This window comes from Temnothorax nylanderi, unplaced genomic scaffold (assembly GCF_030848795.1).
Source record: "Temnothorax nylanderi isolate EJ_2023f unplaced genomic scaffold, tnyl_v1.0 TNYL_tig0262_pilon, whole genome shotgun sequence".
Classification (NCBI taxonomy): Eukaryota; Metazoa; Arthropoda; class Insecta; order Hymenoptera; family Formicidae; genus Temnothorax; species Temnothorax nylanderi.
This window is the reverse complement of record NW_027249324.1, coordinates 114960-142635: the sequence shown is the minus strand read 5'-3', so window position 1 is coordinate 142635 and position 27676 is coordinate 114960. Positions and strand designations below refer to the sequence as shown.

Sequence of the window (27676 nt, the reverse complement as noted above, 5' to 3'; positions counted from 1 at the left end):
GTACCTTCATGCAAGCAAAAGCTGCAGCCAAAGCTCCCGTTATACTGTTTTATGTTTTGTAATAAAGGCCGCACGACAGAATCTACAGGACACGCGATTGTATGTACTCTGATACGAATTTCTTCTTCGCCTGCCACGTTACGCGTAATACCTACTTTATGCATAAAGGTCAATTCCTCGACGAGTAAAGATAAAAACAAATTCATGTCAGGTTTTTCTTTACCATACCACAGACCACATAACATCATATTTTTTCTCCTTTCTCTGTACGGCAATTCATTTATCATTACCTGTATAAGCCACATAGATACAAACGATGAACAAAACACTTGAACGCCGTCAGTATTGATCTGCAGCGTGATATCATGTAATTGAATTACCCCAGTATTTTTTAAAGATGTATAAAACTTTCCAGAAGTTATATCAGAACAATTATCGTTTTCTCTTTGAAGCATAGCGTATTTGTTGCTGTTTACAAAGTCGCGCAATTGCTGCTCTAAAGGCAAATATTGGAAATAGTTACCGCTTTTTTCCAATGCATGTTTGTTATATCTACATTGGCACTCTCGACAAACAAGGTTTTCTTTTGTTCTATCATCTGCAGCAAGCGTTTTCAATTTTACATAACACTCTGGACAATAATAGCATTTACAGATTGACGCTGGAGTATCATACTTCTTCATAAATATGTGCTTCGTATGGTATACTGAGTATGGTAAGTGACAGTTTATCAAAGTGATGAGGTCTTCAAGAGCAACATCGGCCAGACTGTGCCGTATAGCAAAGTTTAATATGAGGGGTTCACTTTCTGTCTTGGATATATTCGATCCTTCATATAATGGGACTCGTTCCTGTAAATTAAGTAGAGATTATTATTTTTACATTCAAAAAGTTATTCTCAGATATGGGTAATTAAGACCTACAGCGTACGTGATAGATTTCATATGGATTAGATAAAATATGAATGTACATATCCTAACATCTTTCGATGCAAAATATGCTACATATTTGTGGCAAATTTCTCTTTGGCTGCAAAGTTTGCATCAGAAAATCTCAATTTACTCGAATCGATTAAAGTACCTGATTATTGTCCTCTGGTGGACCAAAATTTGCATACCCTGCAGGCTCTAAGATTTCTTCATAGTCTTGAAACACATCTCCCAAATCCGATGCGTCATTATTAGCTACAACATCAGACACGCTTCGTCTTTCGTTTCCAGCTGAACTGTTTGAACTATCTGATATTGATGCAGTATCAGAGTCAGCTCTATTAACTACAGAGAGGTCATCCATACTTGCATCCTATATAACAAAATACAAATTACGTTGTCAAGAATGTTAGTAAAAGTATTCCCAGTGAAAGCAACCTAGTCAAAATAATGTTAAAGTGATATCAAATTGATAAGGAGTATGATGTCAAAATGAGTGATAAAAATGACGGCAAAATGATCGCAATATGATTGCATAACGTCCCATACGATGATGGTGATTTTGACTGTTATTTTAACGTCTGTTTTTTACGTCAAGATGACAGTCACCCTGTATAGAAATATAAATGCACAAATAAAACTAAATTATATAGAATGAGTTTCTGGTACGACGTCATATTGACATCATTTTCACTTTAGGCTGTTTTCACTGGGTTGTGTTTTTAACGTGTCTTGAAATATTATTAGTCCTCGCGAGGGCGTATACTACTTTCAAAAACGGAGCAATTTTTTCTGTGTCAAAATTTCAAGACCTCAGTAAGCAAAGTTTAATCAGAATTTCATCTTGGATGATTGCGGTAGTACAGACACAACATTCTTCTCGAAGTCAGGATATCCTATTTTATATTTTGAGCAAAAAAATCGTATTTTTGTCCATTATAGCTAATAATTTCAGAGCTCTGTATTTTCATAATCTCCTGCTCCTCCAAAATAGCTTATTTATAAAACCGTCAGTCATCCAAAATAAAATGATATCAAAGCGATTTTTTAAAATAAAAAATGGTAAATTTATGAGTTAGTTTGTATTTGCCAAACATACTTTCATCCAAAATTTGATTCAATGATTACACTCACTGTATCATTATTTTCTGGATTGCCAGGTGATATTGGACCATCGATATTTTGATCACTATTTTCCGACATGTCTTCAGCAGCAGTGGGCTGTTTGTTGTCATTGGAACTCACAGATGGTTGTCCCGATATCACAGAAATATCGTCGACATCCATTTCTTGTTCCTAATTAAATAAGTACGCTTTATTGTAAATGAGGACTTAAAGGTTGTTTTATAATGAAAATATGAATATTTATGGAAAAGGGGTGTCTTCTTTTTGCTTCCTCATAGAGGAAGCTTTGTTTTCGTAAATTCGTATATGAACCTTTGATTGCGTATAAAGTTGGCTCTAATCAACCAAATTTAAAAGAATTATATATAAAATAGGGGTAGAAGAAACCAAAGAAAAGATTGTTTTTTGAGTTTTTAATGTCAATATGTTCAGAGTGTTTTAAAACGTCGAAATATTGCATTAAAAAAAATGTCGGTATGTGTGTATGTATGTCTGTGCCAAATTTACAGAAATTTCTATAACTCCAGAACTGATCAATCAAATCTTAACGAATTATATATGAAATAGGGGTAGAAAAGACTGAAGAATATAATAGAATTAATAAAAATTGTTAATAATAAAGGGGTTACCGATTTCTATCTAAAAGAATCTACAAGATTGCCCTAATTTCCACAAATTTTTTAAATAGTTAAAGCACAATGTATATTTTATAGTTTATTTAGCATATTTAAAGAAACGAAAAATTACAAATGTTGAAAAGAAATTTTATTTAATATATATATTTTCTTATGATACTGTTCAGGATCGAAATCAGGATACTGTTCAGGGTTCTTTTTAAAAAAATTTTTTTTTAATTTTTCTAAAAAAATTTTCAGGGCCAAATTGCCAAATTCAATACCAACCTTCTTTAAACGATACTTTATCGATTAAAAAAAAAAACAGCCCGATATCTCAATATTTGCAGAAGTTAGAGCAACCACGGACATTTTTAAAAAAATTTGATTAATTAATCAATAATTCTTTAAAATTTCTGTTAAAAAAAACAGTCAAGTTCGCTCACAAAGCTTCCTCTATGAGGAAGCCAAAACAAATAAATACTAATAATTATACATTGAATAAAATACAAGCTTCCTCATAGAGGAGCTTTGTGAGCGAAGACAAGTTTCCACTTGCACACTTTAAAATTATGAGGAAGCAATGTGCAAGTTTCTACTTGCACACGTTTTACTTGTTTCTAAACGTCCTTTTAATTAATCTTTCCCTGGAACACTGCACTTTTATTACTATCACTTATCTTTGGCCCGTTAACTGTAGAATCACACACACCAATTAATATAATCGCGTAGTAAAATACACGAGCTGGTTGTTCAAACAGATACATCAACCAATGACAGCATTTGTTGTTATTTTATCTCAGCTGTTAGGCACACTCTAAGAGTAAAAAGTACCTTTGTTATACGAGTTATCCGATTATGCTAGAATGGGATTGCGGCTTCACTCCGCCATCTGGCAAAGGTGCGATTCCGAGCCCAAGCACACCAGCGTTTTTCTCCCTCCACTACGCACATAAAAACGCTCTCGTCTGTCCGTGTGACGACGCGCGTTCGGCTGAGTTCGGGCACGCCGAGCGCGCGTCACACGGACAAACGGGAGCGTCTCTGTATGTGTAGTGGAGGGGGTAAAACGTTCGTGTCCTCGGACTCGGTACTCGGTATCGCAATTCGTACGAGCACACGGGCAAGGCAGCACGGCCTCATTCTGGTATCGCTGCCACTGGCGATTTTATTTGAACAGCAGATTCGTTTTCCGTAGGATCTAGTGATAGTACATCGACAAACATTTGTGTGTGTGTTTTTCAGCTTACATCGACTTTGCATTAGGTAAGTAATAAAACCTTGATGTAATTTAATACGTTTAGGACGATATACAATACATGTGTAGAACGGGTTATTTTCTGAGCGTCTGTGGGTAGTCAAAAGTACGATCTTGCGTGACCTTTTCAGTTTCTTCCTCACATATTCGAGATTGAAACTATGATTTAATAAATGCAACCATCATAGACATCCCAAAGTAAATTAACCTAAGTTGCGTTTAATCAAAACAGTTATTTCAAGTATTTTAATGTGTTGTATTTCTGTATATACATTGCAACTGCATTTCAGTATTAGCTGCGAACTGCTACGAGTATGTTGTGTCTGTCAAACGTATGCAGTTCAATATAGACATGATAATGCTGTCAGTATACTCGCAGCTAGTATTGAAACGCTCCTGTATTTTGCTTTTACAGACAATGGACCACGAAAGATATATGGTGTGCGAGTTTCCAAATGAAGAAGATAGTATATCTATTGGATATTTGGAATGGCTGGAAGATAAATTTACAATTATTGAATTAGATGATATAATTGAACGTGGGACGATAGTGAAAGTTCGATGGCCAAAAAGCTGTGATGTAGGCCCAGCAACAGCAACAATGAAAAAAAAATTGGCCAATTGTCAGTGGGAAATGATTGTAAAAAATTACGGGCATATGGAGGTAAGCAACGATATTGAATAATAAAGAACTATTCGATGCGGCAATATCGGTTTCTTAATGTGCATAGCAGATTATATAGTTGAATTGAGTTTTGTGTAATTGCACCTATACTGCAGTTCACAAAAAAAATACGAAGTGATGAAAACTTTAAAATACCTCATTGTTATTAGAATTAACTACTAAGATATCCCATAGCAAAATGGCTATAATTATGATTCTAACATGCATTATTTTTTTTTGTTTTATCGAATAATGTCTATAAAAAATCCCTAATTTTAGTACATTACGGTCGGTGTTTACACTACAATTTTCCATACCATTGAACTAAATCTTTATGCAGCATTTTTAAAGTTTTATCTCCAAAGAGGAGTCTTAATTGGCAAACAATTGGCAATCATTTTCAGTTTAAGTAAATATAAATATAAGTTTATATAAAATTGAAAATGACAAAATGCTTTATTAAAATTTTAGGATGGATCAAAATGCGCGAAATCAGAGACAATTTGGAAAAGTATGGTGTCACTGAATTTGATAAACATGACAGGAAACAGTTTACAAGAAAGCAAACAACAGAGAGTGACAGCGACGAATTGGAAGTAAAAGGAACAAAAAAAGTGCGCTAACAAAGTCGAAACAAAAGGTTTATGATGACATATATTTTACATAACTAAATATGAATCATAATTTAAAATATCGCATGCTAAAAATAAATTTGCTATTAAATAAGTAATGCTTTTTTATTTATAGAAATGTACTCTAAATGTGAAAAAAGGGAAAGAACTTTTAAAACAGTACAAACATAACAAGCAGAAATACTCGTCACAGGTAATTTTCTTAAATCTATATATATCTCTATTCTTCAGATTTTTTTTATTTGAAACGTGACAAAACTTTGAGATATAAATTCATACTATTATAGAGTAAATCTGTGGATGACGAATGTGATACAGAAAACGAAAAATCTCCCGTTCAATTAAAGTCACAACTAACAATCATTGAATTAAATGAAGAAAACAAGAAGTTGCGAAGAGACAACAAAAGACTACGCACGTTACGATCTGTCAACGAAGGTATTCTTGTTGAATATTTTTCTCTCAATATTGACAAATCAAATCAAATGTTCCGTTATATACACAGGGAAAGTCAGATAATTAGAGAAAATAAAAAAGACTAGGATTATATGACTGTAACAGTTCTTAGCCGGTTGAGTAATTTTACTAATGGTTAAAATAGGTTCGGAATATCTCAATGTTTTTACTACTTGTCATATAGCTCAAATTGCACTATCAGATCAAATGGACTTCAATTTTTATCTGAATAATTTTTTTAAATTATTGTCGAATTATTTTATTTTATAATACCTGCAATTCACCATATAAATATAGGTAGAGTTCTAAACAGCGAGTACGAAACGTTAATCATTCCTTCACAAATATATCTTTATGCTACTTTTTTGAACGTTTTTTGGTATATATATATCCTTAAGCAATAAAAACACTGAAAACAATAATTTGTTAATTTTAAATGGCTCAATCCATTTAAGATTATCCTTTTAATAAGCCGAGGATTCCTTTTGATAAGCAATCCTTTTAATAAGATCCTTGGTTACCGTTATTAATTTTTTAGATTTGCCAAAGATGGATAAAATGGTAAAATATCTCACGGTTGATTTGCAATCTGCATCATGGAAAATCGAGTCTCTCAATCATGAAATAGATAAGCTGCAACAGGTATATGTAATTTTGACTTACATTGGCATTACATTGGATATTTGTAAATAGTATGAAACATGTGCTAATTATGCTCATTTGTTTTGTAGAAAATACAAGCAATAAATAACTGCATTATTGAACGTGAACGAGGTTACACTCCTCCAGCAATGACACTAGACTCTGATCCGTTTTGCATCAGCAAATTGAATCTACCAAACAATAAATTGGAATCGTCTGCAACCGATGCATCGCCAGCATCGATAATGCAAAATAAGGAGTTAGTTCTACCAAGCGATAAGTTGAAATTGTCTCAAAGATCGGTTACAGAGTTTTGTGAACCAGCATCACATGAGTCGACACCTCTGACATTCGGACATAATTTAGTACCACAAAATTCCAACCCAGAATCATTGCCGGAAGACTTCCCTGATACTCCAGACGTTGCGATAAAAGTAGTCAACACACATGAATTGGAACATGTACATGAATCGAACCATACAGCAGATAAAGTGAAGTCTTCGAATGATCATCAATCAATCGCAATACACAAGCCTAAGGTTAAAATTATTATATATTTCAATTACAATGCTATTTAAAATAGAAATTAATATTTTTGGAGTTTTGATTTTCAAGTGTAGTATATAAATGTTGGTTTGGTTTTAAATTCTCAACTAATGCAATTTTATAAATATGAATATCGTTACATTTAATAATTATCTAAAAATTTTATCATATTTTATACAAAATATTTAACACAGGAACAGACAGTCGACCTTGGAGGGCCAGAACCTTGTATAGTGAATGCCATTCGCCTTTCCTTATGCAATCACACATATGTCTCTAAGTTGATATGCGAGATGATGTCTTTGCTATTTTCAAAAGAAGAGTTAGCTACCTCTTCGCTTACAGGAACTGTGGCAAATTTTCATTGCGAAAAAGGTATAGCCGCTAAAAAGAAACTCGACACGGTGAAAATTGAAGCTATGAAAGGTATGACTATAATTTGTGCAACATGCAGTATTGATTTCATATAGGTGTAGTTTGAAAACTGATAAATATACGTGCTTTAGCATACGTTAAGAAGAAATTTCCAAAAGAAAAAGATTTCGACAAGATGTTCCGCAAAGCAGTGCAGCAGAAGTGCAATAATGCAGTTCCTCGAAATAGAGGACTAAATAATAAAGGAGAAACCAACTAATTGTAAGTAAGATTAAATAAGGAACCAACGTAAAGGCGAAGAACCTAAACAATGCAGTATTAAGCGTCGTAAATAGGTTGAGTAAAATAACGATTATTTTCCAGTGTTTTTTAATAATTGAGATCAATACAACTACAATACAAGTAGTCAGATTGTTGTATTATTATTTGTATTTGATCATGCAAATAAAAGTACAACTAACAATTAATGTCACAGTGTTGCTTTATTTCTATAGAAATATATATATATGGGGCATTCTTTCTCAACGAGAGACCCCCCGCCCCCAAAGTTGGTTTTGACGTAAAGAGTTCTAATATGGCTTAAAATTTAGGTAATTATATCTACTTTTAAATGCAAAGTGGCAAAATAAAAAATTCAAGATGGCCGATCCAATATGGCGGACAATGTACATAAAATTGCTTAAATTTGCTTGAAACTCGTTACTCGGGGGTTTTTGGTGTCGCTGAACACGAATCTGACATAAGATTTTCAAAATTCAAAATGGCGGATCCAATATAGTGGACGATTTTTTAAAATTATATCGAATTTACATGAAAATTTTTACACGGGGGTTTTAAGGTGATTGAATAGAAATGTGACATAAGCTATTCAAAATTGAAACAAAGGCGGATCCAACACAATGTTCCCAAAGCATAATAAATAGCAAGATAAGTTTTCAGTCCAATAAGCAAAGGCAAAGCAATATGAAAGTTCAGGCAGTGAAGGCAAGACTAGTTAAGGTTTCAACTAGTAAAAGTAAGACACGTTGCTGGTCCAACCAGCAAAGGCAAGACAATAACATAGTTTAGCATATTTATTTTACGCATTATTTTTATAATAATTTTTTTTTATAATAATTTTTTTTTTAATGTTTTGACCTATTAACTTTGATATTAAAATAGTTATTGTCATTTTGACTTGTGCTTTAGAGTTAATCATCATCTTGCCTTCTCTGGTTGGACAACCGACTACTCTTACTTTTACAGGATTGAACTTCAGTAGTCTTACCTTTACTGGTTGGATTATGGTATTGTCTTGCCTTTACTGATTGAGCCCTTAACTAGTCATTACTTTGCTGGTTGGACCAGCAACGTGTCTTACTTTTACTAGTTGGAACCTTAACTAGTCTTGCCTTCACTGGCTGAACTTTCATATTGCTTTGCCTTTGCTTATTGGACTGAAAACTTGTCTTGTTATTTATTATGCTTTGGGAACATTGTGTTGGATCCGCCTTTGTTTCAATTTTGAATATCTTATGTCACATTTCTATTCAATCACCTTAAAACCCCCGTGTAAAAATTTTCATGTAAATTCGATATAATTTTAAAAAATCGTCCACCATATTGGATCCGCCATTTTAAATTTTGAAAATCTAATGTCAGATTCGTGTTCAGCGACACCAAAAACCTCCGAGTAACGAGTTTCAAGCGAATTTAAGCAATTTTATGTACATTGTCCGCCATATTGGATCGGCCATCTTGAATTTTTTATTTTGCCACTTTGCATTTAAAAGTAGATATAATTACCTAAATTTTAAGCCATATTTGAACTCTTTACGTCAAAACCAACTTTGGGGGCGGGGGGTCTCTCGTTGAGAAAGAATGCCCCTATATATATATCGTTCTTATTAAAAACTGTGCAGGTCCATTTTTATTTACGTCGTTATTTAGAAAAAATGCACTAGTCTCAATTTCAGTGAGAACTAGTGGACTGGCAACTAGTAAACTAATGGTCCACTGTTGCGCACACTTGAGGATCACTATTAGATCGATAACTAGCTACTAGTGCGGACGTAACACTACTAGTGCGAATTCCAACAATGCGCGAAATTACTATTGAGTAGTGTGCACTAATAGTTACGAATAGTTGTCATTTCAGGGCGGCGGTGTGGTCTAGTGGTAGAGCGCCAAACTCGTAATCTGAGGAACCAGGTTCGAGTCCACTAGAGCCATGTAAACATGGAATGTTTTTCCGGCAGCTGCGCCCCTCCGTGCAAGATAGGCTCTTGTGCTCTGGGCTCCGTCTTTCGGAAGAGACGTTAAGCTGTTGGTCCAAAGGGTTAGAGTGAGAGGAGAAGGGTAGTAGTGTAAAGGTTTGGGTAACGTTCCTTATAAAAACGCCTTGCAAACCCTGCGGGGATAAGCAATAAAGGTAGTTAAATAGTTGTCATTTCAATAGTTCTACAAGTTTTTTTCCGTGAGGGCCGGTCTTTAAATTGATTGTCAACCGTCTGTAGAAAGACGGTCTGTGTCTGCAGACACAGTTGTCCGCAATTACTGTATCGCTGATAAGGCGTGCGATTGTACTCTATCTTCGTCACATTATTCTTCAGATACTGCGCCAATTCTCTCGGTCGAAGATTGCCAAAACTGTCGAAATATATGGCACAATCTCCTCTCTTCGCATACGCCACCCAGTGAGTATCCAGTCCCTCAGCATTATCCAAATTCACGATGCCATTTTCGTTTCGACGTATACCGCCGATCGGTAACGAGTCGCGCATGAAAATACCTCTAAAATATGGAATGCGCATACGTTTTGCCAGTTGTTGCAGTTGTACGTTGGTAGTTACACCCTTACGGATTTTTAGCGTCTTCTCGACGTTTTTTTTTCTCGAGACTCCCCGTCCGCGTTTGTACGGAGCGAGATAAACTCCGTGACCTTCCATGGCGCGATTGTGACGTTGCATCTCTTCCAGCTGACGCCGCGCGGCTTTGTTATCGTTCACGGCCTTTGTGACTCCCGCCGCTCCGCCGACCAACAAACCGAGAACCCCCAACAACGGCAGGATCGGCAGGATTCCGCCGCGTTTCGCTACCGGAAATATTCGCTTGTTCTTCTTCTTTTTCTTCGTTTTCAAACCCATACCGACTTTCGTCTTAGCCTTCATGGCCGCCCAGACGGCTGTAGCTGCAGCTCTCTCTCCGAGAGTCGAATCTTTCGCGGTAACACGTTTTCGCGCTTTCGTGGCGAGTATATTGTCGGCCACGTGCCGTTTTGCGAGATTGTCGCTACGCAAGTAGGGTATGTCGTGCTCGCGACACGCTGCGTCCAATGAATTAATATCCTGACCACCTCTTGTCAATCGTGTTTCTAAATGAGTTCCCGAACTGCAAAATTGATAGCCGGGGATATGTAATTCGACTGGAAGTGCGTTTATCGCACGGTTTAACAGACCTCGACCTATCTTCGGTGACATTCGCCGCAGTTCTTTATCAACGGCGGCGGACCGTCGACATGCGTTTGATGACACGGCAAATTATAATGTATTAAACAGCAATGATATCGCTGAACCTCCGAATCTGCCTTGATATGTTCGAGAAGCTTATCCCACAAATAATCTATGTAATTATAAAACTATCGTAGTAGAATGACCTTTGGTATATACTTTAACTGCTCGGTGGTTAAATCGTAAATATCGCTGTTATCCGACATGAGCAAAAACATTTTAAAGACTGAGCCTCTTAGCTCTACACGCCTCTATAAATAGGCCAGCTTTTTCGATACTGTTTTTCATTTGTTGTGGAGGGGATGTAAAATGCGGTTCGTATGACAATCGCGGACGATCAAAGTGACAAACTTTGATGATAGGATAGAGTTAATGAAAGAGGTACGCAAACATGGAGACATGCTACCGATTTCTATACGCGGTATCATCTGCGGTCCGTCAAATTGCGGCAAGACAAACGTCTTGATAAGCTTGCTGGAAAGTCCGCACGGTGTACGTTTCGAGAACGTGTACGTGTACTCGAAATCGTTGCAACAACCGAAATATTGATATTTGGAGAATATACTAACACCGATAGAAGAGATTGGCTACTTTACGTTCTCGAATAACAGTGACGTCATTCCACCGAGCGAGGCGCTCCCGAATTCTATTTTTATCTTTGATAACGTGCGACAAGCAGGATACGATAAGAGAATACTTTGCAATAGGCTGGCACGCGGACGTTGACTCTTTCTATCTTTGTCAGACGTATGCAAAGATACCGAAAGTAGGTAAGCTATGGGCGCTCTAACCAAGGGGCAATGAGGGGGGGTGAGGGGCGGGGGGTATACCGCGGGAGAGGGGGGGGTGTACCGCCGGGGGGGGGGAACCGCGTTTTCGGGCACCGCGGGGGAGGGGGAGGGGAGGGACCGCGTTTTCAGGCACCGCGGGGGAGGGGGAAGGGAGACCGCGTTTTCAAGCACCGCGGGGGAGGGGGAGGGGGGACCGCGTTTTCGGGCACCGCGGGGGAGGGGGAGGGGGGTACCGCGTTTCCGGCGCCGCGGGGTAGGGGTCCGCGGGGTGAGAGAACCCGCGTTCGCGTTTTCGGGCGCCGCGGGAGAGGGGTCCGCGGGGTGAGGGGACCCGCGTTCGCGTTTTCGCCGCGCCGCGGGGTGAGGGGCGACCGCGTTTTCGCCGCGCCGCGGAGTCCGCGTGCAATGGCCGCGTCGGTCCGCGTGACGTCACACGGCACGCTCCCGCTCGCGTTATCTCCCCCTCGTAGATGTTCTCTCGCGCCCCCCGTCCCCCGTTCGCGCGCGTCTTCACGGTCGCGCGCGATCCCTCTCCCCCGTTCGCGCGCGTCTTCTCGTTCTCTTTCCCTCGCGCGTTCTCGCTCGCATCTTCTCGCTCCCGGCTCCCGGCTCCCGTTCGTGTTCTCGCTCACGATCGCGTATCTTTTCTTCACCGACGATATTTAATCGTTTAGATCTTAATATTTAATTTTTAATATTACATTTAATTAAACGATAAACGAAGACAGCTTAATGACAGGGAACGGTAAATGAAAAGGAAAAATAATTAAAACTTTTTAAATCATATTATATGCATTTATTTATCATGTAGCGCATTATACACAATAGTATCGGCAGCATACGCCAACAGTTTGCAATCTATTAGCGAATTTTTATCATAAACTTCATGCAAGCTTCTAACTGCATTACATTTATCGGTAATACAATTTTGGCGTAAAATTGTTACAAATTGTTTAAATTTTTCACTTACGCCGTGAACATTTTGACATAGTTGAAAATATACATTTTCGACGCAATGTTCTAGTTCGAATAGGAAGAGTACGGTTGACGGTTTCATGTACAAGCTGGTGTCGCACGATGTCAACTTTACAATATCTGCGTCACGTATTTTAACGAGCTCCAGATCTCGAAACGCTAGCGATGAAGGCGCCGGTGACTGCACGAGTCGCTGAATATCTGCACGTTTTTCGATGAATGTCACCCACGTTGCATGAGGCAAAATTATTCGATTGCCTCGATTATCGCCAATAAGTATATCCACAGAGGACATAGGTCCCGCGTTGATTCCAACATCCAAAAATTTATATGCTGTCGATGTCAAGGCAAATCTTCTTCCCAAAATACGAGGCGTGTAGCGGGGTTTATCAAAACTGAAAAAATACAATTATGTTTATAAAAGATTTTTTTTTTTGCACAAGCATATACGAAAATTAGCGGTACTTACTCATTGTGCTGTTTCTCGCACGTTTCATCCTGAATCGGAACGTAGTAGTTCGCACCGTAAGTGTTCATCGTAACTGGAGGCTGTTTGCGACGTACTCGAACCGTATCAAACTCTTGACTGCGCTCTAGAATCCTCGTAGACTATTTATACGTACAAAAATGCGAATCTTGCAAATAGCGCCAATGTACGGCTGCTGCTGCATGGTGACCACCACCACATATATGTTAAATGAGATATCTTTGTCAAGAACATTCGTGATGAGATCACCTCATCGGGCATCAAATATGATTTATTTTCAAGAGCATACGTGTCTCGCAATGATTTCATCGAACACGTGCAAAACTGCAAATTTTGCAATTTCGCATAAGTCAATTGCGCGATATTGTTTTCAAGAACATGTCGCGACGTGTCTGACGATGATTTTATCGAACACGTGCAAAACTGCAAATTCTGCAATTTTACATAAGTCAATGGGGCGTTATTGTTTTCAAGAACATACATGTCTCGCGATGATTTCATCGAACACGTGCAAAACTGCAAATTTTGCAAATAGCGCCGATGTACGGCTGCTGCATTGATACAGATCAAATCACCGAAAGTCAATGGCGCGATATCGTTTTCAAGAACATACGTGTCTCGCAATGATTTCATCGCACACGTGCAAAACTGCAAATTTTGCATTTTTTCGGAAGGCGCAAATGTACGGATACAGAGATGAAATTAGATATGATAAAAACAAACTGATGCATCATTAGTAGAATATAGAAGGACGAATCTGGGGGATACGCTCAGCAGTTGAGGACTGGAAGTCGCGAGTACAACAAATTGTGGTAGAAAGAGGAACATGGAGCAAGAGTTGTTGGACCAATCCACCCTTTTAAATTCGAGGGAAGACTTTGCCGCGTGGGAGCAACGATGCGACGAGTTTATCGAATCGTTGGAAGAACAAAGCCGAATTAAACGGCCACGATTATCGATCGGTCTCAAACAGTCGTTGGTCGCCTGTATCGCACGACTCGAAGGTCTGAAAGACTCGGTACGTCAACGTTTCGTGCATGTGGGTGCAGGATACAGTGCGAGTGAGACAGGACTCAGATGGCGCGAGATAGATACGGCTTTTGAAAGTCGTATACTGACCGGTGTGGTAATAAATTCCAAACACATCGACCCTCATCAATTTCTCAAAGATGCGAGAGACATTGTACTCATTCATGTGCGGAACGTCATGCAACGACATGACAATGTAAAAATAAACACAATGTTTAATGGTGAATTTGTTGCGGGTGACAAACGCGCAAATAAAAGTATCGCAACGAGAAACTATGAACTCTTTCGTGAGTCCGATCTGTGTGAGTGGTACAAGCGACACGTCATCGAGCCTACCCTAGCATCGCTGGAGGAATTCCAGGAACGTGATAGCGGATGGGCGTTGTCGCGTATACTCAATTTAACGGTAAACTGTGAACAAATATAATCCATTGCACGCGGGGTGTTTTGTGGAAATACCGCGAGAAATTAAATTGAAGAGAGCGGTGATAAACGTGCGATCAATGGACAATGCATGTTTCGCATGGTCAGTGGTGGCTGCTCTGCATCCAGCCCAAAGACATGCAGATCTGGAATCGTCGTATCCTCATTACACGTCGGTGCTAAATCTTACAGACATTAAATTTCCAATGACGTTGGATCAAATTAAACGGTTTGAAAATCACAACGATATATCAATCAACGTCTTCAGCATCGAGAAAAAAAACAAGGAACTTGCGATCTTGCCAATACGGGTTACTGGTCGAAAGATGGACAGACATGTAAATCTACTGTACGTGCAGGACGACAACGTAGGACATTTTGCATGGATCAAGAATCTGTCCCGCCTCGTGAGCTTGCAACTGAGCACGCACCATGGTCGGAAATACTTTTGCGATCGGTTAGTATACATCCTAATAAATAATAATTTTTACGTAAAAAAAATATATTTAAAAAAAAATTCTTTATTTACAGATGCTTGCACTACTTCGGCTCCAGCGAGAAATTGGAAGCCCACACCGTCGACTGTCAGGAGATGAACGACTGCGCGATCAAGTTACCGAGCGATAACGACAAGTGGTTGGCTTTCAAGAATCACGGCAGGAAGGAACGAGTTCCGTTTATCGTATACGCCGACCTTGAATGTACCCTGGAGAAGATGGAAGCGGATCCGGAAACGTCCAGGTACACATATCAACATCATCGCGTGTTTAGCATAGGGTACTACGTGCGCTGCTCATACGACGACTCGCTATCAATGTATCGGTTTCGTCGCGATAAGGATTGCGTCGCGTGGTTCGCCGAGGAGCTAAGACGTTTAGCTCACGACGTAAAGACTAATCTTGTCCACTAATATACCCATGGCGAATTTCACGCGAGACGAGTGGGAAAAGTTCAACAGCGCAACGCACTGTCACGTGTGCGAAAAACCGTTCGAGCCAGACGACGTGCGAGTACGCGATCATTGTCATCTGACCGGTCAGTACAGAGGTCCCGCGCACTCAAACTGTAATCTGAACTACAAAGATTCGCATTGCATTCCCATAGTTTTTCATAATTTATCTGGCTACGACGCGCATTTTATTATAACTGAAATAGCAACAGCGTACGAAGGACATGTAGACTTGCTCCCAATCACAAAAGAGAAATACATTTTATTTACGAAAAACGTTAAAAACACCGAAGATAAAGATAAGAAAACTTGCGTCAAATTGCGATTTATCGATTCGTACAAGTTTCTCACTGCTAGTCTCGACAAATTGGCATCTTATCTAAGTAAGGATAAACTGCGAATATTGCAACGCGAATTTTGTAAAATATCCGCAGAAAATTTTGATATGCTGACACGAAAAGGCGTATTTCCGTATGAGTACATTGACTGCGTCGAAAAGTTGGAGGACTCGTGTTTACCGCCGCGCGACTCGTTTTATAGTTCATTGACAGCGATATCCGAGAGCGATTACGCGCACGCCGTCAACGTCTGGCAGCGGTTCTCCATTGGAACGCTCGGTGACTACAGCGATTTATATCTCAAAACCGATGTCTTGCTGTTGGCCGATATCTTTGAAAATTTTCGCGATAGCTGCGTCGCGAGTTATGGACTCGATCCGGCGTATTATTATACTCTACCAGGTTTTACGTGGGATGCTATGTTGAAGCATACACGTATCAATTTCGAATTGCTCACTGACATTGACATGGTCATGTTTATCGAACGCGGCATACGCGGCGGTTTGAGTCAATGTTCAAACAGATACGCGCTGGCCAACAACAAGTACATGCAGTCGTACGATCCATCGAAACCGTCGTCATATCTGATGTATTTTGACGTAAACAACTTATACGGCTGGGCAATGTGTCAACCATTGCCTTACGCAGATTTTCAATGGGTCGACGACGTAACCGATTTTAATGTTATGGATGTTGCGGTGGATTCCACGATAGGCTACATTCTCGAAGTCGACTTGGAGTATCCGCAACATCTTCACGACGCGCACACTGACCTACCATTCTGTCCGACGCGCGATAAACCACCCGGTAAGCGACAGGACAAGCTCCTCGCAACATTATACGATAAGAAACGTTATGTCATACATTATCGCAACCTGCAGCAGTGCACTCGTCACGGTCTCCGTGTAGCAAAGATTCACCGCATATTGAAATTCGCGCAATCTCCATGGCTTCGCGATTATATAGAACTTAATACGAAATTTAGAACATTGGCCAAGAATGATTTCGAGAAAAATTTATACAAATTGATGAATAATGCTGTGTTTGGCAAAACCATGGAGAATGTGCGCAATCACGTTGACGTGCGACTCGTGACTCATTGGGAGGGTAGATACGGCGCGGAGGCTTTGATCGCGAAACCAAATTTTCATAGCCGAAGCGTCTTTTCGGAGAATTTAGTAGCAATAGAAATGCGAAAACTCGAGGTGAATCTACGTGGGTATGTGCATCCTCGATATATCCAAGACATGTTTGTACGAATTTCATCACGAGTACATGTTACCGTTGTATCGCGACAAGTGTAAAGTCACGTACACCGATACTGACAGTCTCATTTATCACATCGAGTGCGAAGATGTGTATGACACCATGAAGCGCCACATTATTAGATTTGATACTAGCGATTACGCGGTCGATAATGCGTACGGTATCTCACTCGCCAATAAAAAAGTTCCGGGCTTAATGAAAGACGAAAATAACGGTGCGATAATGACCGAATTCGTCGGGCTTAGAGCAAAGATGTATGCCTTGCGAGTAGACGGTAAGAAAGATACGAAAAAAGCTAAAGGTGTTAAGAGTAACCTCGTAGCCAGGTCGATAACGTTCGACGATTACACGCGGTGTCTGCGCGATGAAATTGAAATGACGCGACAGCAGACCTGCATAAGATCCAAACAGCACGAGGTATACACCGTGTCCGAAACGAAAATAGCTCTAAGTCCGTACGATGATAAACGATACATTATACCCGGTTCTACCGAGACGCTGCCATGGGGGCATTATAAAATATCATTGTAAAATACAATTGTAAATACATTTAGATATGTATAAAAATAAATGACTCATTTGTATGTATAATATGTTTTTATATTGTAATAAATTTTTACAATACATTATTCTTGTGTATCCATGAATTGTGTGAATTATCAAATCCTAACCACTTTACATAAACCTCATCCCCCCTTTTGCGCAAAACTTTTTCAACGAGATACACGTCGGGATTGGCAACGCGATGTAACTCGTATTCGTAGAAGCCGCCGGCGACGGGTTTTCCGCAGGAATCTTCCAACAGGTACGTCACGGGATTAGTTTTCTGCACTTTGATGATTCTAAACACCTCCGTGGTCCAATTTGGCGTGTATCCTTTCTCGAAGATTGTCTTGAATTTACTCACGCGTACCGAGTCGCCCACTTTGAATCGCGCGGGAGCAGCGATCTTTACGTGGCTGTACACCGTTGTTAGGAGCTTGTCGGCGATCGCGGGGGTAACATCGATGGGTCGCATGCCGATAGTTCGATGCTTTCGCGCGTTGTAATCCGATACGAGACCCGGCAGCGAGCCGATCCATTTGTAATTTCCGTTGAGCGTAAACATTTTCCACATCTCGTTCTTGAGCGTGCGATTGAATCGTTCGACGACCGATGCCTTCATTACGGAATAGGTCAAATAGTGATTGATATTATGTTTCTTCAAGAGTTTCTGCACGTTTGCGTTGTAAAATTCTTTGCCCTTGTCAGTCTGCAGATTTTTCGGACATCTTCCGCCGTCTCGAATTATTTTCGCTATCGCCGTAGTAACCTCGGTTCCGCTCTTGGCCTTGAGCGGTACGGCCCATGCGTGCTTGCTCAGCACGTCGATAACGGTGAGTATGTAGTAGTAGCCTCTGTTGAATCGCGTGTATGGACGCATCTCGACCACATCCGCCTGCCACAGGTCATCGTATCCGCGCACTATGACGCGTCTTCGCGAAAAATTTCTTCTCGCAGGAGCGTGTAGTTCTTCCACCAGCCTCCGTTTCTCAGTTGATTGCTTCTTACTAGCCATGACGCTGACGCGCAACTGACGCAGCGACCAGATGTACGTTCTTATCTATTCGCGATGATTCGCAATTACATCTTGAATCATCTTTTGAAGTTCGTTTAGGGTAATTTGCACGTTATTCTGGAATGCGGCCATCTTTCTCTCGATTTCATCCTGCTGATTTTTCAAAATTTGCACGCTCTGCTGCACGTAACGTTTATTGGCTGCATCGCCATCATCTACAGGCGGCGCTATCCGTCGAATCTTGCGCGATTTCGCGTCAAAGTTGGTGGCGACCATGCAAAGAGCGTTATCGCGCACGTAATTTCTGATTAATCCGCTCCATTGATAGTACGGTTCCGCACCGCCTCTTCCGAGCGATATACCAGACTTGTTGATCGGCATTTCGATGTTGATTGAACGACTCGCCGACGCGCGGTTTAATTTATAATAAGTCCAGCCTCGCGAAGTTCCTCGATAATCGACAGGATCTCGTTATCGTGACCGGTGTGACCCGCTAGGCGCGAAGCTTCGAGCAATCAGAGACGATCTACAAGCTCGTTGGGATCGTCCCAATGAACATAGTCGATCTTGTTGTCGTTTAATGTCTTGGCACGCGGTATACCTTTTCCAGCTTTTTTACCCGAAATCGACGATGCAATTATATGGTCGATCTTGTTGCCGTTTAATGTCATGGCATGCGGTATACCTTTTCCAGCTTTTTTACCCGAAATCAACGGTGCGATTATTTGTGTGTACTTGTATCCCCTGTTGCCATTTATTCGAGCGTGAGCATCATAATTGCGCTTATGAGCACTCGTCGTCAACAGAATGCTCTTGTATGTTTGCATATCGTCCTCCGTGTAGATATCGTCATTGGGAAATTTCTTAAAGATCAACTCGTAAAGACCGCGTGTGCCAGCGTATCGTATGCCGTCGATAATTATGTTGTCCGCGTTGTTCACGTCAAAACGTTTATTACCGAGCATCATTCCATCGTTGCTGAAATAAACGCCGTATACGGTGTCTATACCGCTTTCTTGATCGCCGCTCAGAACTGCCCCGACGTACTTTTGGCCCAATAGACCAAAGTGATCTCGCAACGTTTCTCGACCTTCAGATGTTTGCAACTGCTGTCGAACGGACGTCACGAGTGAGTCATCCGTGGTTTCGAAAACATCTTCGTTTGCGAGTGATTCGAGCATTGTGGGTTGCACGGAAGGCGCGGAGGTTATCGGTGGTTCATTCAATGGACCTGTCGATCGTTTCAATTTATGCGGTTGTAAAATTTTGGTTATTTCGCTCAAATTAGATGGCACATTTATCGATCGTTTCAACGTAACCGGAGTTGAAGCCATTACAGAGTCGTTAAACGAGGCGTTTGGTCGTTTTTGTTTGAACTTTGGCTCTTCGTCTTCCCACGCCGTTTCATTCTCAATCTTTGACACGTCAGATTCTTTGCCAACGGTGTTTTCGGCAATCTGCCTTAGAGGCTCGATGATGGGCTTAAAGTGTCTCTCCAACGCGATATCTTCCTCCATTTTACCGGTTTTCAAGGCGTGATACTTTTTGCGAATCGAATCGCTCGTTTTCGCAATTTGATTTGCTATCCTCTCGCGCTCTCTAATCTCCTCGCCGCTGTCCATGTCGCGATAACGTTGTTCAATCGGCGCGTCGACAACAACTAACCACGTTTCGGTATCGCAAAGTCGTTAAATCCTTTTCTGTATCGACCATTCGAAATCGCGCTGTCCTTGTCTATCACCACGAATCCATACTTTTGTTGCCAACATGTATGACACAATTTACTGAAATCATCGTATGACATATCTGTGTTTACGTGATCGTTGAATATGTGTTTCAGATTGGTACCATCCTGTTTAAACAGAATCAATAAATTCGCGTTGTCGCGTATAAGATGCTTCGGTATCTTTGCATACGTCTGACAAAGATAGAAGGAGTCAACGTTCGCGTGCCGGCCCATTGCAAAGTATTCTCTTATCGTATCCTGCTTGTGGCATGCCACGTCATCAAAGATAAAAATAGAATTCGGGAGCGCATCGCTCGGTGGAATGACGTCACTGTTATTCAAGAACGTAAAGTAGCCAATTTCTTCTATCGGTGTTAGTATATTCTCCAAATATCGGTATTTCGACTGTTGCAACGATTTCGAGTACACATACACGTTCTCGAAACGTACACCGTGCGGACTTTCCAGCAAGCTTATCAAGACGTTTGTCTTGCCGCAATTCGACGGACCGCAGATGATACCACGTATAGAAATCGGTAGCATGTCTCCATGTTTGCGTACCTCTTTCGTTAACTGTATCCTATCGTCAAAGTTTGTCACTTTGATCGTCCGCGATTGTCGTACGAACCGCATTTTACCTCCCCTCCACAACGAATGAAAAACAGTATCGAGAAAGCTGGCCTATTTATAGAGGCGCGTAGAGCTGAGATGCTCAGTCTTTAAAATGTTTTTGCTCGTGTCGGATAACAGCGATATTTACAATTTAACCGCCGGGCAGTTAAAGTATATACCAAAGGTCATTCTACTACGGCAGTTTTATAATCATATAGATTATTTGTGGGATAAGCTTCCCGAACATATCAAGGCAGATTCGGAGGTTCAGCAATACCGTCGCTGTTTAATACATTATAATTTGCCGTGTCAGCAAACGCACATCGACGGTCCGCCGCCGTTGATAAAAAACTGCGGCGAATGTCGCCGAAGATAGGTCGAGGTCTGTTGAATCGCGCGATAAACGCGCTTCCGATCGAATTACACATTCCCGGCTATCAATTTTGCGGTCCGGGAACTCATTTAGAAACACGATTGGCAAGAGGTGATCGGGGTATTAATCCATTGGACGCAGCGTGTCGCGAGCACGACATAGCCTACTCGCGTAGCAGCGATCTCGCAGAACGACACGTGGCAGACAATATACTTGCCGCGAAAGCGCGAAAACGTGTCACCGCGAACGATTCGACTCTCGGAGAGAGAGCTGCAGCTACAACCGTCTGGGCGGCCATGAAGGCTAAAACGAAACTCGGTATGGGTTTGAAAACGAAGAAAAAGAAGAAGAACAAGCGAATACTTCCGATAGCAAAACGCGGCGGTATCCTACCGATCCTGCCGTTATTAGGGGTTCTCGGTTCGTTGGTCGGCGGAGCGGCGGGAGTCGCAAAGGCCGTGAACGATAACAAAGCCGCGCGGCGTCAGCTGGAAGAGATGCAACGTCACAATCGCGCCATGGAAGGTCACGGACTTTATCTCGCTCCGTACAAACGCGGACGGGGAGTCTCAAGAAAAAAAAACGTCGAAGAGACGCTAAAAATCCCCAAGGGTGTAACTACCAACGTACAACTGCAACAATTGGCAAAACGTATGCGCATTCCATATTTTCGAGGTATTTTCATGCGCGACTCGTTACCGATCGGCGGTGTACGTCGAAACGAAAGCGGTATCGTGAATTTGGATAATACTGAGGGACCGGGTACTCACTGGGTGGCGTACGCGAAGAGGGAAGATCGTGCCATATATTTCGACAGTTTTGGCAATCTTCGACCACCGAGAGAATTGGCGCAGTATCTAAAGAACAATGTAATAGAGTACAATCGCACGCCATATCAGCGATACGATCAGAGCAATTGTGGACAACTGTGTCTGCGTTTTCTACAGTCGGCTGACAATCAATTTAAAGACCGGCGTTACGCTGTTTAATCTCAGTATTCATTCAAACATGTCACTGACATTTACGCTCACCGGTAAGAGCAGCATCCTCGCGGTAAGCTACTTTCCCGCCGTGGATTTGAGCGATGGCGATTACGAGCTCGGTCTGACAGATTTTGAAACCTATCACACGATACCGAATGTAAATTCGTCGAACAATAAATTCTACTATGACGACGACAAGGAGATTACCATACCCGAAGGATCGTACGAACTGCGTGATATAGACATGTATCTGAAACGCGCTCTTTTATGGGATCAATCCAATAATGTCTCGATAAACGAAGATGAATCGCACCCATTGATTATTATTCGGGCTAATAACAATACGATGAAGAGCGAGATCAAGTGCGCTTATCGGATAAATTTCGCTAAACCGAACAACATTGGATCGCTGCTGGGATTTTCAGCGAATCGCGTGCTGGAGTCGCGACAATGGCACGAATCGGATGTTCCGATAAATATCATCAACGTAAACATCATTCGCATAGAGTGTAACGTGACCGCGGGTGCGTACAGCAACGACAAGTACGTGCACACGATACACGAGTTTTCACCGAGTGTGCCTCCAGGATATAAGATATCGGAAACGCCGGCACAGATCATTTACCTTCCGATCATCGTACGGAGCATTTCGGACTTGACGCTTCGCGTCGTGGATCAAGACGGCCGATTGATTGATTTTCGTGGAGAGGAGATTACCGTTAGACTGCATGTACGAAGACGACAGCGATAACGTGAGATGCTCGTACTGAACGAAGCTGAGCAGGTGCAACAGACGAGAAACAAAATTAGAGAGACAATCCGATCGCCAAAGAAGAAACTCACGGCGTTGAACGTTGAATTTCTGAAATCATTGGGTTTCGTCGTACGAAATGGCTAATATCTTAAACATTGGAGGTGAACCGATCTTTGACGACAGCGTCGTCAAGATTGAGACACACACGTACAATCCGTACGCCAACACAACGTTTGGACATAACGTTGAGATAAGAATACCCATACAACAACAGGATTTATACACGTTGCCGTGCGAGAGCTTTCTCTACGTTGAAGGAAGATTGACGATAAAGAAAAGGAATGACGAGTCTCAGGCAACGCTTGCGAATAATTGTGCAGCGTTCATGTTCGATGAGATTCGATACGAGCTCAACGGTGTGGAAATTGATCGCAACAGAAACGTTGGAATAACCAGTACCATCAAGAACTATGTATCGCTATCGTATAATGATTCTCAACTCATGCGGAATGCTGGATGGGACGTTTCATCGAGCATACCGGAAGGATACTTCAACTTTTGCGTACCGCTCAAGAGGTTGCTGGGCTTTTGCGAGGATTACAAACGCGTGGTTGTTAACGCTCGTCACGAATTAATTTTGATACGAGCGCGCAGCGACAACAATTGCATTGTGGGAAATCCGGCGACGGAGCCGGAAATTGAATTGTTTAAAGTACAGTGGCGAATGCCTCACGTCACATTAAACGAGATCAATAAGCTATCCATGCTACGGGCCTTGGAAAGCGGGCGATATCTTAGTGTTAGTTTCCGTTCGTGGGATCTGTACGAGTACCCCATGTTGCAGAGCACGACCAAGCATTCGTGGGCCGTCAAAACGGCGACTCAGCTGGAGAAGCCGCGATACGTTATCTTTGCGCTGCAGACCGGGCGCAAGAATATCATGTCTCAAAATGTTAGCGTATTCGATGACTGTAACTTGACCAACGTGAAACTTTATCTAAACTCTGAATTTTATCCGTACGACGACTTGAATCTGGATTTTGTCAAAAATCGATACGCCGTCCTTTTCGATATGTATGCGCGTTTTCGTAAAGCTTATTACGGATACGATTCCAGTGATACGCTTTGCAGCTTGTATACATTCCTGATGGAAGGACCTTTTGTTGTCATCGATTGCTCGCGACAAAACGAATCTGTCAAGAGCGCCACCGTGGATGTGCGAATAGAATTTGACTGCAAAGAGAATGTACCGGCAAATACTACCGCCTATTGTCTCATCTTGCATGATCGCGTAATCGAATACTGTCCATTGTCGAACGTAGTGCGCAAAATCATGTAAATTGCAATATCAGCGGGTATTGCGATATAAGATACACTGATGTACCGCGATAAGATACAGATTGCTCCGTCGTTTCGTCATGATCGTACCAACGTTTGTCGATCTGCAAGGCTTCACCGTCGGGATGAAATTTGTCGTAAAGGAGGTGGCGGTTCTGAGAAACGGGACCGTTTTGGCGCATTACATTTTTACATGTCCCATGCCATGGAGTCTCCTCACGAAATCCGACAAATCATGCGCTTCTTGGTTGATTGCAAATCACCATGGACTACGATGGGAGGATGGAAACGTGCCATACAGCATGGCGAAACATTTAATTACATCGGCCGTGCTTGGAGAGGGCGACGAGACGTCGACTCTTGTGTACGTCAAGGGATGCCAGAAACGAGAATGGCTGGTGGATCTACTTGAGAATAAAGCTAGAAAAAATCTAAACATTGAGACTTTGGATGCCGATTACGAAGATATCGAATCTTTAAATAATCTAGATGTTACTAATACTATAAGATGTGAAAAACATGTTAAGAATTGCGCATTACAAAATGTATTAAAAATATGTAACTGGTGGTCGCGACACCAGAAAAAATTATGATTTTTTTAAAATAAACTATATATGTATATATAAAATGTTTTATTTCCTTTTCCCACATAGTTTGTAATATAATATAGATGTTTTAGTTGTTTAAAAGCTATTCAAAAGCTGTTTTAGCTGTTCAAAAGCTGTTTTTAAAGCTGTTTTAGTTGTTTTTAGTTGTTTGATAGCTGTTTGATAGTTGTTTTTAGTTGTTTTTAGTTGTTTTTAGTTGTTTGATAGTTGTTTGATAGATGTTTTTTAAAGCTGTTTTAGTTGTTTTTAGTTGTTTTTAGTTGTTTGATAGCTGTTTTTAAAGCTGTTTTAGTTGTTTTTAGTTGTTTGATAGCTGTTTGATAGTTGTTTTTAGTTGTTTTTAGTTGTTTCTAAAGATGTTTTTAGTTGTTTGATAGCTGTTTTTAGTTGTTTTTAGTTGTTTCTAAAGATGTTTTTAGTTGTTTGATAGCTGTTTTTAGTTGTTGTTTTATAGCTGTTTTAAAGAAGTTTGATAGCGGTTCAATAGCAGTTAGACAGATAAACCATTGAAAGTTAATGGCGCGATATCGTTTTCATGAACATACGTGTCTCGCGGTGACTTCATCGCACACGTGCAAAACTGTACATCGTAGATTTTTCGCAAGGCGCATCCGTACGGATGCTGAGATCATTGTGAAATTAGATGTGTTAAACAAACGATGTGACAATAGTGGGATATAGAAGGATGAATTTGAGGGTATGCTCAGTAGTCGTGGACCGAAAGTCGCGAGTACAGCACATGACGCGATATGAGCGACGAGTACATAAAATTGTGCAAACCGGTGCTCAATTCTAAATTCAGGATCGTGAAAATCAGCGAACCGCGCATGAGAAATTGTAGCAGATTGAACTTGTGGAACGTCGACGTAGCGCGATATTTGATCCGTCGCGAATTGGGAATCGCCGATCTTCGATCGAACCGGGAGTTTCTCAACAGCGAATTTGATTGGAAAAGAAACTTCGGATATTTTCCAAAGTTTATATTTTAGCGCGTGAGTGGAACAGAGTGTATATAAAATGGATTTCGAAGAATTGCAGTTTGAAGGAGAAGAAAGAATGGAAGTTGAAGCAAACGATGAAGAAATGGAAGTGCCTGAAGAAATAGAAGTGAATGAAGAGGAAGAAATGGAAGTTGATGATGATGCTATATTGTCAGACGATTCATGTTATGATAGTGAAATGGCTGATGAGGATATTCCGAATGAAATTTTCAGAGTGTTGAATCAAGCTGAAATTAATGCGTTAAATCCTCTGACAAAGATGTGCTGCACATACTGTTATTTCACTCCAGGACAGGTGAAGTTTTGTGCGTCATGCATTGTGAGAATCAGTGGATTATTCTCAATGCTGTACGTTTATCGTAAACATGACACCAGGCCTTATATACTAATGGACGGTCTCTTCTGTTCGTCATGTGGAGACCCATTATATTTAATTTCACCATGTAATCTGTGTCCTATGTGTGTTTTTGTGTAAATTTTAACTGCTTTGAAATAGTATTTTTTTAAACTATTTTAAGTGTATATATTATTGTCTAAAATTAAGAGACTATGGCCTATACTGCTAAGAGACTCTACTGCTAACAATAACTGTAACATATATAGACAATACAAAACGTATTCATCAATATTGTGTCACACAGTGCGGGATGTGACTGACTCACGAGCCGGGGGTTTCTGATTCAAATCCAGCGGTGGTAAGCAAATTTTCTATGTATAATATAAATTTATTTAATTCCACGTACCGGCGCGGCGAAAACGCGGTCGCCCCTCCCCGCGGCGCGGCGAAAACGCGAACGCGGTCGCCCCTCACCCCGCGGCGCGGCGAAAACGCGAACGCGGGTCCCCTCACCCCGCGGACCCCTCTCCCGCGGCGCCCGAAAACGCGAACGCGGGTTTCCTCACCCCGCGGACCCCTCCCCCGCGGCGCCGGAAACGCGGTCCCCCCTCCCCCTCCCCCGCGGTGCTCGAAAACGCGGTCCCCCCCTCCCCTTCCCCCGCGGTGCCTGAAAACGCGGTCCCTCCCCTCCCCCTCCCCCGCGGTGCCCGAAAACGCGGTTCCCCCCCCGGTGGTACACCCCCCTCCGCTCCCGCGGTATACCCCCCGCCCCTCACCGCCCCTCATTGCCCCTTGGTTAGAGCGCCCATAGCTTACCTACTACCGAAGCATCTTATACGCGACAACGCGAATTTATTGATTCTATTTAAACAGGATGGTACCAATCTGAAACACGTATACAACGATCACGTAAACACCGATGAGGATTTCTGTAAATTGTGTCATACATGTTGGCAACAAAAGTATGAATTTGTGGTGATAGACAAAGACAGCACGCTTCCAAATGGTCGATACAGAAAAGGATTTAACGACTTTGCGATACCGTAACGTGGTTAGTTGTTGTCGACACGTCGATTGAACAACGTTCTCGCAACATGGACAGCAGCGAGGATATTAGAGAGCGCGAGAGGATAGCAAATCAAATTGCGAAAACGAGCGATTTGATTCGCAAAAAGTATCACGCCTTGAAAACCGGTAAAATGGAGGAAGATATCGCGTTGGAGAAACACTTTAAGCCCATCATCGAGCCTTTAAGGCAGATTGCTAAAAACACCGTTGGCAAAGAATCTGGAATGTCAAAGATTGAGAATGAAACGGCGTGGGAAGACGAAGAGCCAAAGCTCAAACAAAAACGACCAAACACCTCGTTTAACGACTCTGTAATGGCTTCAACTCCGGT

The 27676-nt window shown here is 41.3% G+C and overlaps 1 long non-coding RNA gene and 2 pseudogenes across 1 annotated transcript; 1 reads left to right on the top strand and 2 right to left on the bottom strand.

The window, feature by feature from the left end:
• Positions 1–201: 201 nt before the first annotated feature.
• LOC139780094 (uncharacterized) overlaps positions 202–27676 on the bottom strand; it is a 32139-nt pseudogene continuing 4664 nt past the window's right edge.
• LOC139780092 (uncharacterized) lies at positions 4275–8431 on the top strand (annotated as a pseudogene).
• LOC139780089 (uncharacterized) lies at positions 12302–13699 on the bottom strand. Its single transcript, XR_011720109.1, has 2 exons — positions 12965–13699; positions 12302–12890 (listed from the first exon to the last, which is right to left on the bottom strand). It is a non-coding gene; the product is annotated as an uncharacterized lncRNA (long non-coding RNA).